Here is a 10083-nt window from a genome sequence, read left to right as displayed (position 1 = left end):
ATTGATATCTATTAATGGGCATCTCCATAGCCCGTTGATACGCCTAGTTGATGTGAGACTATCTTCTTCCTTTTTGTCTTCTCCACAACCACCATTCTACTCCACATATAGTGCTATGTCCATGGCTCACACTCATGTATTGCGTGAAAGTTGCAAGAGTTTGAGATTATTAAAGTATGAAACAATTGCTTGGCTTGTCATCGGGGTTGTGCATGATTAAATACTTTGTGTGATGAAGATAGAGCTTAGCCAGACTATATGATTTTGTACGGATAACTTTCTTTGGCCATGTTATTTTGAGAAGACATGATTACTTTGATTAGTATGCTTGAAGTATCATTATTTTTATGTCAATATGAACTTTTATTTTGAATCATTTGGATTTGAACATTCATGCCACAATAAAGAAAATTACATTGAGAATTATGTTAGGTAGCATTCCACATCAAAAATTCTGTTTTTATCATTTGCCTACTCGAGGACGAGCAGGAATTAAGCTTGGGGATGCTTGATACGTCTCCAACGTATCTATAATTTTTGATTGTTCCATGTTATTATATTACCCCTTTTGGATGTTCATGGGATTTATTTTACACATTTATATCATTTTTGGGACTAACCTACTAACCGGAGGCCAAGCCCGTATTGCTGTTTTTTTGCCTATTTCAGTATTTCGAAGAAAAGGAATATCATACGGAGTCCAAACGGAATGAAACCTTTGGAGGCGATCTTTTTGGAACAAACATGATCCAGAGGACTTGGAGTGCAAGTCAAGAAGCAGCCGAGGCGGCCACAAGAGGGGAGGGCGCGCCCTTCCCTGGTGGGTGCGCCCGCCCCCTGTCTCGTGGGCCCCTCGGGCGGCCACCGACCTACTTCTTCCTCCTATATAAGCCTACGTACCCCAAAAACATCCAGGGAGCACCTGAAACACAATTTCCACCGCCGTAATCTTTTGTATCCGCGAGATCCCATCTTGGAGCCTTCGCCGGCGCTCCGCCAGAGGGGGAATCGATCACGGAGGGCTTCTACATCAACACCATAGCCCCTCCGATGAGTTGTGAGTAGTTTACCACAGACTTTCGGGTCCATAGTTATTAGCTAGATGGCTTCTTCTCTCTTTTTGGATCTCAATACAATGTTCTCCCCCTCTCTTGTGGAGATCTATTCGATGTAAACTATTTTTTTGGTGTGTTTGTTGAGATCCGCTGAATTGTGGGTTTATGATCAAGTTTATCTATGAGAAGTATTTGAATCTCTGAATTCTTTTATGTATGATTGGTTATCTTTGCAAATCTCTTCGAATTATCAGTTTGGTTTGGCCTACTAGATTGATCTTTCTTGCCATGGGAGAACTGCTTAGCTTTGGGTTCAATCTTGTGGTGTCCTTTCCCAGTGACAGCAGGGGCAGCAAGGCACGTATTGTATTGTTGCCATCGAGTATAAGAAGATCGGGTTTATATCATATTGCTTGAGTTTATCCCTCTACATCATGTCATCTTGCTTAATGCGTTACTCTGTTCTTTATGAACTTAATACTCTAGATGCTGGCAGGAGTCGGTCAATGTGTGGAGTAATAGTAGTAGATGCAGGCAGGAGTCGGTCTACTTGTTGCGGACGTGATGCCTATATACATGATCATGCCTAGATAATCTCATAATTATTCGCTTTTCTATCAATTGCTTGACAGTAATTTGTTCACCCACCGTAATACTTATGCTATCTTGAGAGAAGCCTCTAGTGAAACCTATGACCCCCGGGTCTATCTTCTATCATATTTGCTTCCGATCTACTTTTATTTGCATCTTTACTTTTTGCATCTATATTATAAAATACCAAAAATATATTTACGTTATCATATTATCTCTATCGGATCTCACTTTCGCAAGTGGCCGTGAAGGGATTGACAACCCCTTTATTGCATTGGGTGCGAGTTCTTTGTTTGTTTGTGTAGGTGCGTGGGACTTTTTGAGGAGCTCCCTACTGGATTGATACCTTGGTTCTCAAAAACTGAGGGAAATACTTACGCTACTGTGCTACATCACCCTTTCCTCTTCAAGGAAAACCAACGCAAGCTCAAGACGTAGCACTGTCCAGATGCCGAAGCCCTAGCGGCCTTTAAGCATAACATCCGCGACAAATGGCTTGCCCGACACCTCGGCCAAGAGAAGCCAAAGTCCATGGTAGCCCTCACGACACTCATGACCCGCTTTTGTGCGGGCGAGGATAGCTGGTTGGCTCGCAGCAGCAATACAGCAAGCAATCCTGGCACATCAGAGGCCAGAGATAGCAGCAGCAAGCCCCGACGCAACAAACAAAAGCGTCGCAGCAACGGCGATAACGCCGAAGACACGGCCGTCAATGCCGGATTCAGTGGCTCTAAGTCCGGTGAGCGGAAAAAGGCATTCAAAAGAAACAATCCGGGCCCGTCCAGTCTGGACCGCATACTCGATCGCTCGTGTCAAATTAATGGTACCCCCGATAAACCAGCCAACCACACCAACAGAGAATGCTGGGTGTTCAAATAGGCCAGCAAGTTGAATGCCGAAAACAAGGAAAAGGGGCCGCATAACGATGACGACGAGGGGCCCCGGCTGCCGGACACAGGAGGACAAAAGAAATTTCCTCCCCAAGTGAAAACGGTAAACATGATATACGCCACCCATATCCCTAAGAGGGAGCGGAAGTGCGCACTAAGGGACGTCTACGCGATGGAGCCAGTCGCCCCAATGTTCAACCCATGGTCTTCTTGTCCGATCACTTTCGATCGCAGGGACCATCCTACCAGTATCCGTCATGGCGGTTCGGCCGCATTGGCCCTTGACCCTATCATCGACGGATTCCACCTAACACGAGTCCTCATGGACGGTGGCAGCAGCCTGAACCTGCTTTATCAGGATACAGTGTGCAAAATGGGCATCGATCCCTCTAGGATCAAACCCACCAAAACCACCTTTAAAGGTGTCATACCAGGTGTAGAGGCTCGCTGGACGGGCTCAAACACACTAGAAGTAGTCTTCAAATCTCTGGACAACTTCCGAAGCAAGGAGTTAATCTTCGATACCGTCCCCTTCTGCAGTGGATATCACGCACTGCTCGGACGAACCGCATTTGCCAGATTCAATGTGGTACCGCATTATGCATACCTTAAACTCAAGATGCCAGGTCCTCGCGGGGTTATAATAGTCAATGGAATCACAGAGCGCTCCCTCCGTACAGAGGAGCACACTGCAGCCCTCGCAGCAGAAGTACAGAGCAGCCTTCTTAGGCAGACATCCAGTTCGGCCATAAAGCCCCCGGACTCTGCTAAGAGAGTCCGGAGTACTCTGCAACAGGATCATTTGGCACGTCCTAGGCTCGCCTAGCAGTTCGACCTCCGTCATAGTCCAAGTCAAGCAGCGGAATTCGTGCCGCGCGTACATAATTACGCACTTAAAATACCATGGGCACAGGCAGAGGCGCAGCTACAATACGGCCCACAATGCGGCTCAACCGCCCCAGGACCCGTATATCTTCACCCCTTTCTTTCTTTCAGGTCCCTACTTTCTGAAGGCTCTTCTGATAACATGATTATTGGACCCATCACGGTACGGAAACGCCAAGGAGACAAGAAGCTTTGACGTACAAGGGAATTACCAGGTGGTCTCTGCCAACGATCGCTATGCATGTTTTACATACCCGCTCGCAGCTCGCTCTTGGCCAGGACATGTCAAATAGTCCTACCTTTTTAATCGCATTACTCGTACGCATACGCCTTGACGTACTATTCAAATAACAATGGAAAATAATGTATAGCGTTAGCTTATTATTACATTTCTTTATTTCTTTCCTTGTTTGTCTATTTACTAAAATTTGCATCCGTACATTTTTGGTACGATCAGTTCGCCAGGGGCTTCAGTGCACCCCATAACACGGCAATAAAAGTCCGACCACTTTCAACAGTGCGGCACCCCGAACTTATAGCATTATATGCATCAGCTCCGAATCATGTCTTTGGTCAAATGTTGGGTTTGCCCGGCTCCCGTGTTTTGATACCTTATGTTTCGCTCTATCGGCTAAGGTGCCACCGGGAGAACTACTGCGATTGTGCCCCAGTTTATCTGGGCGAGCACCTCAGTAGAGAAAGCCGAAAACTGACTGTCATGATGCGGCGAGAGCTGGTCGCTGTTCGAGAGGTCTCAAATCCTTAAAGATTTTTTCCGCTTCGGGCGAGGAATCGGCCTTGTCCGATTTAGGCGTGTATAGCACCCCAAGTTCGGTCTTCCGAATACCAGGGGCTATGCCGAAATTTAAAATTGTAGACTTCTATGGCTAAGTGAGAGTGATAAAGCCGTATAGTCCGATTGCCTGGTTCATTGCGTTAAACACCTCCTTAAAGGACCAAAAATTTGGATAAAGAGTGTTTATATTTATCCCGAACACCCTGGTACTAGTTACATGGGGGCAGAAGCCGACGACTGGCCAACTCTCAGATTTTATAAACGGTCGCACAGAAGGTAATATTTTAAATCAACAAAGCGTTATATGGCGCAAATGAACTTGTTTTCATAATACAGGATCAACTGAGTACATTCACTCAAATATTACATCATTAGCACATTCCTCCGTCACAAGGCGGGCGCCCTTCAGGACACTGTCATAATATTTTTCGGGGTGGCGGTGCTCCTTGCCCTTCAGTGGCCCCTCCGTTACCAGCTTCTCGGCATCCATCTTCGCCCAGTGCACTTTTGCGCGGGCGAAGGCCCTGCGCGCACCTTCAATGCAGACTGAGCGCTTTATGGCCTCGAGCCGCGGGCGGGCAGATACAAGCCGCTTCACCAGGCCGAAGTAGCTGCTGGGCAGGGGCTCGGCGGGCCATATCGGGACTATGAGGTCCTTCATGGCCAGTTCGGCCACATTGTGAAGTTCGACCAGTTGCTTCAGCCGGTCGCTCAAGGTCATCGGATGTTCGGCCCCAATATACTGGGACCAGAACAACTTCTCCGTCGAGCTCCCTTCCTCAGCCCGGTAGAACTCTGCGGCATCAAATATGATGCGCGGCAGATCTGCGAATGCTCCTGGAGAGCTCCAAATTCGGGTAAGTAAAACGAAAGTCTCCTTCACATGCTTGCTCTGCATATTGAATGCCTTACCCGCCGCGATCTTCTTGGCCACCTCAATCTCCTGGAGGGCCTTTTGGGCTTCGGCCTTGGCGTCTCGTGCGCTCTGGAGGGCCTTCGCAAGCTCGGACTCTTACATCTTCGAGTCACGCTCCAAGGACTCATATTTTTTGACAAAATCCTCGAGCTCTTGCTGGACCTCGCCGACGCGGGCTTCTTGCTTCTTGCGCTCGACGCGCTCCTTGGCCGCTTTGTTTTTGGCCTCGGTCAGCGCCTTTTTAAGGGCCGCCACTTCGGTCGTGGCCCCTATTAAAGTTCATAACGATTTCATGAGCTAAAACCATTCCTCCTTTATTAATATATAGACGGGGTATTATGTACCTTTGTTCTCCTCGAGCTGCCTCTTCACGAGGCCGAGCTCTTCTTCGGTCCGCTCCAGGTCCCGCTTTAGTCCAGAGCCCTCCGCAGTACGCGCGGCAGCGGCCAGCAGTGACGCCTGCTTATTCACACAGACATACTCTGTTAGACTCCTGCGGATATTATTTGATCCTCTGTTCGGTTTTTCTTTCCGAACACCGAACAGAGCATCAGGGGCTACTGTCTACACTATGATATTTTCTTATAATTTTATTTACTTACCTCGAAGCCCGTTAGGAGGCTGACGCAGGCTTTGGTCAATCCGCTTTTGGCGGACCGGACCTTCTCAATCACCGCACTCATGATGGTGCGGTGCTCTTCGTCAATGGAAGTGCCGCGAAGCGCTTCCACCAGGTCGTCCGATGCCTCTGGATGGACAGAGGTCATCGGCACAGATGGCTCACCCTCCCTAACGAGGGGCTGCCTGCCTGAATCCAGAATCGTTGGAGGTTCGGGCGCAGTATCCGGCTGGGGGCCCGACTTACTGTGGCCCCCGTCATCAGAATCCATGGGGGTCTTCCCCCCCATGTGCCCGGCGTATGGGATTTTGCCCTGGAGCGTCTCCAGAACAGTCTCCCCCTGATCCGGTACCCTCTGGGACAGCACCTCGGTGTCGTCCGCGTGCCAGGGGGAGGTGGCCGTCGGGGGCGAAGCACTGTTCAACCGACTGACTCAAAGACCCATCCGAGGAGCATCCGTTGAGGTGGGATTTGGCTGGACTGCACAATCATACTTGACTTGATAAGAAGCAATAAAGCAATATGTATCGGAAGTGTTATAGTGTCCGGATACTTACGACTTCGCCAGGGGCTTGTCCCTGGGCAACCACTCCTCGTCGCTGTAGGCGGCGGTGGTGGAGTGGTCTGGAGGGAGGGTCTTTCCCTTCTTGGACCCTTCGGCCTCCCCAGACGGGGCGGCCTTCCTTTTCTTCTCCCCCCCCCCCCCCCCCCCGGTCGCTGGGGGAGGGATTTCCGCTACCTCGTCCTCGGTGTCTTCGGACGATGAGTCTGATACAACCTTGCGTCGGAGACCTTTCCTGGTCCCCGTGGCCTTCTTCTCCGGCACCTCGTAGGGCACCGGAAACAGCATCTCTGTTAAGAGAGCCGATGCTGGGTCTGCAGGCAGAGGAGCCGGACAGTCAATCCGCTCCGCTAACGCCACCCAGTCCTGATGAATTGGCATGGAAGTTTAGATTCCTCCCACGGATGTGCTGGTAAAAGGCACGTCTCACAAAATATAAAAACTCACCAGATTGGCGGAGCGCCTTGCGCTGAGCCCGCAATCTTCGGTTATGGGTGGTGGTGCCTTGGTAGCCTTGAACAGTACCTTCCAGACATCTTCGTGCGTCGTGTCGAAGAGCTCTCGCAGCGTCTGGTGTTCGGCTGGGTCGAACTCCCACATATTGAAAGCCCGTCTTTGACACGGAAGGATCCGGCGGGAGAGCATGACCTGGACCATGTTGACAAGCTTGATTTTCTTGCTTATCACATTTTTGACGCAGGTCTCGAGTCCGGTCAGCTCCACCGATGAGCCCCAGGCTAAGCCCTTCCTTTTCCAGGAGGTGAGCCGCATGGGGATGCCGGATCGAAATTCGGGGGCCGCCGCCTAGTTGGCGTCGCGCGGCTCGGTGATGTAGAACCACCTTGATTGCCACCCCTTTACGGTCTCCACAAAGGAGCCTTCGGGCCAAGTGACATTGGGCATCTTGCCCACCATGGCGCCTCCGCACTCTGCTTGCTGGCCCACCACCACCTTCGGCTTCACGTTGAAGGTCTTCAGCCATAGGCCGAAGTGGCGCGTAATGCAGAGGAAGGCCTCGCACACGACGATGAACGCCGAGATGTTGAGGATAAAATTGGGGACCAGATCATGGAAGTCCAGCCCGTAGTAAAACATGAGCCCGCGGACAAATGGGTGGAGGGGGAATCCCAGTCCGCGGACAAAGTGAGAGAGAAACACTACCCTCTCCTGAGGCTCCGGGGTAGGGATGATTTGCCCCTCGGTAGGAAGCTGGTGCGCGATGTCTGCAGCCAGGTATCCGGCCTCTCGAAGCTTTGTGATATCCTCCTCCTTGACGGAGGAGGCCATCCACTTGCCTCCCGCTCCGGACATGCTTGGAATGACTTTGCGGAGAAAGGAGAAGGCTTGGGCGCTGGAGCTTGAGCAAGGGGAGAATGGATGAGTAGAGGAAGAAGAAGGCATGGGTGGAGAAAAGATGAATCCTTATCTCTTTATAAAGGCGGTAGAAACCATGCGCCTCCCCACTTGCCCCGTAAAACTCGCTCATTCCCCCAAGCGTCGTGTTAACAACGCGGTTGGGTTACCCACACCCGTATTGATGAGAATCCCGTGATAAGGGGACACGATCTCTGCTTTGACAAGACGTGCCAATGAAACCGCCTCGCAATATGTGCAGCAGCTGGTTAAGAAAAACGGTTCGAATAATGACCGGGCCGCGGCGTGATGTCACGCTATGAAAAGTTGTCAGCAGATTAGATTTGTGGAAAATTATACTCTCTACGGTGGTATGTGGAATTTGTTTTGCAGAGCCGGACACGAACCCCGTGTTCAAGATCTTCTATGGAGTATTCGCGGAAGGAACCCGCCTTGCAATGCCGAAGACAATCTGTGCGCCGGACTCATCATCATTGAAAGCCTGGTTCAGGGGCTACTGAGGGAGTCCTGGATAAGGGGGTATCCGGACAGCCGAACTATATACTTTGGCCGGACTGTTGGACCATGAAGATACAAGATTGAAGACTTCGTCCCGTGTCCGGATGGAACTCTCCTTTGCGTGGAAGGCAAGCTTGGCGATTCGGATGTGTAGATCTCCTCCTCTGTAACCGACTCTGTGTAACCCTAGCCCCCTCCGGTGTCTATATAAACCGGAGGGTTTAGTCCGTAGGACTAAGAACAATCATAATCATAGGCTAGCTTCTAGGGTTTAGCCTCTACGATCTCATTGTAGATCAACTCTTGTAATACTCATATCATCAAGATCAATCAAGCAGGAAGTAGGGTATTACCTCCATCGAGAGGGCCCGAACCTGGGTAAACATCGTGTCCCCCACCTCCTGTTACCATTAGCCTTAGACGCACAGTTCGGGACCCCCTACCCGAGATCCGCCGGTTTTGACACCGTCACATGTCACTCTTGATTCATTGCCCATCCCGGTATACCGCTGGAGGCACACACATAGAGTCATATTTTGTTCTAGTATCGAGTTGTAATCATTGAGTTGTAAATAAATAGAAGTGTGATGATCATCATTAATAGAGGATTGTCCAATGAAAAAAAGGGGAAGGCCAAATAAAAAAAGAAAGGCCAAATAAAAAAAGAAAGAAAGGCCAAATAAAAAAAGGAAAGGCCCAAAAAAATATATAAATAAATAAAAGAAGGGACAATGCTACTATCCTTTTTTTCCACACTTGTGCTTCAAAGTAGCACCATGATCTTTATGATAGAGAGTCTCTTATTTTGTCACTTTCGTATACTAGTGGGAATTTTTCATTATAGAACTTGGCTTGTATATTCCGACGATGGGCTTCCTCAAATGCCCTAGGTCTTCGTGAGCAAGCAAGTTGGATGCACACCCACTTAGTTTCTTTTGTTGAGCTTTCATACATTTATAGCTCTAGTGCATCCGTTGCATGGCAATCCCTACTCCTTGCATTGACATCGATTGATTGGCATCTCCCTAGCCCGTTGATTAGCCGCGTCAATGTGAGACTTTCTCCTTTTTTGTCTTCTCCACACAACCCCCGTCATTATATTCTATTCCACCCATAGTGCTATGTCCATAGCTCACGCTCATGTATTGCGTGAAAGTTGAAAAAGTTTGAGAATACTAAAGTATGAAATAATTGCTTGGCTTGTCATCGGGGTTGTGCATGATGAGAGCATTTTGTGTGACGAAAATGAAGCATAGCCAAACTATATGATTTTGTAGGGATAAGCTTTCTTTGGCCATGTTATTTTGATAAGACATAATTGCTTAGTTAGTATGCTTGAAGTATTATTATTTTTATGTCAATATTAAACTTTTGTCTTGAATCTTTCGGATCTGAACATTCATGCCACAATAAAGAAAATTACATTGAAAATTATGTTGGGTAGCATTCCACATCAAAAATTCTATTTTTATCATTTACCTACTCGAGGACGAGCAGGAATTAAGCTTGGGGATGCTTGATACGTCTCCAATGTATCTATAATTTTTGATTGTTCCATGCTATTATATTATCTGTTTTGGATGTTTAATGGTCTTTAATATACCTTTTTATATTATTTTTGGGACTAACCTATTAACCGAAGGCCCAGTGCAAATTGCTGTTTTTTGCCTATTTCAGTGTTTCACAGAAAAGGAATATCAAACGGAATGAAACCTTCGCAAGGATCCTTTTTGGAACAAACGCAATTGAGGAGACTTGGAGTGGACGTCAAGGAAGCAGCGAGGAAGCCATGAGGCAGGAGGGCGCGCCCCCCACCCTCGTGGGCCCCTCGCAGCTCCACCGACCTACTTCTTTCGCCTATATACTCTTATACCCTGAAACCTTCGGAGAGAGCCAC

Source organism: Aegilops tauschii, chromosome 5 (assembly GCF_002575655.3).
Source record: "Aegilops tauschii subsp. strangulata cultivar AL8/78 chromosome 5, Aet v6.0, whole genome shotgun sequence".
NCBI classification, from domain to species: Eukaryota; Viridiplantae; Streptophyta; class Magnoliopsida; order Poales; family Poaceae; genus Aegilops; species Aegilops tauschii.
Note: the sequence above shows the minus strand (reverse complement) of the source record.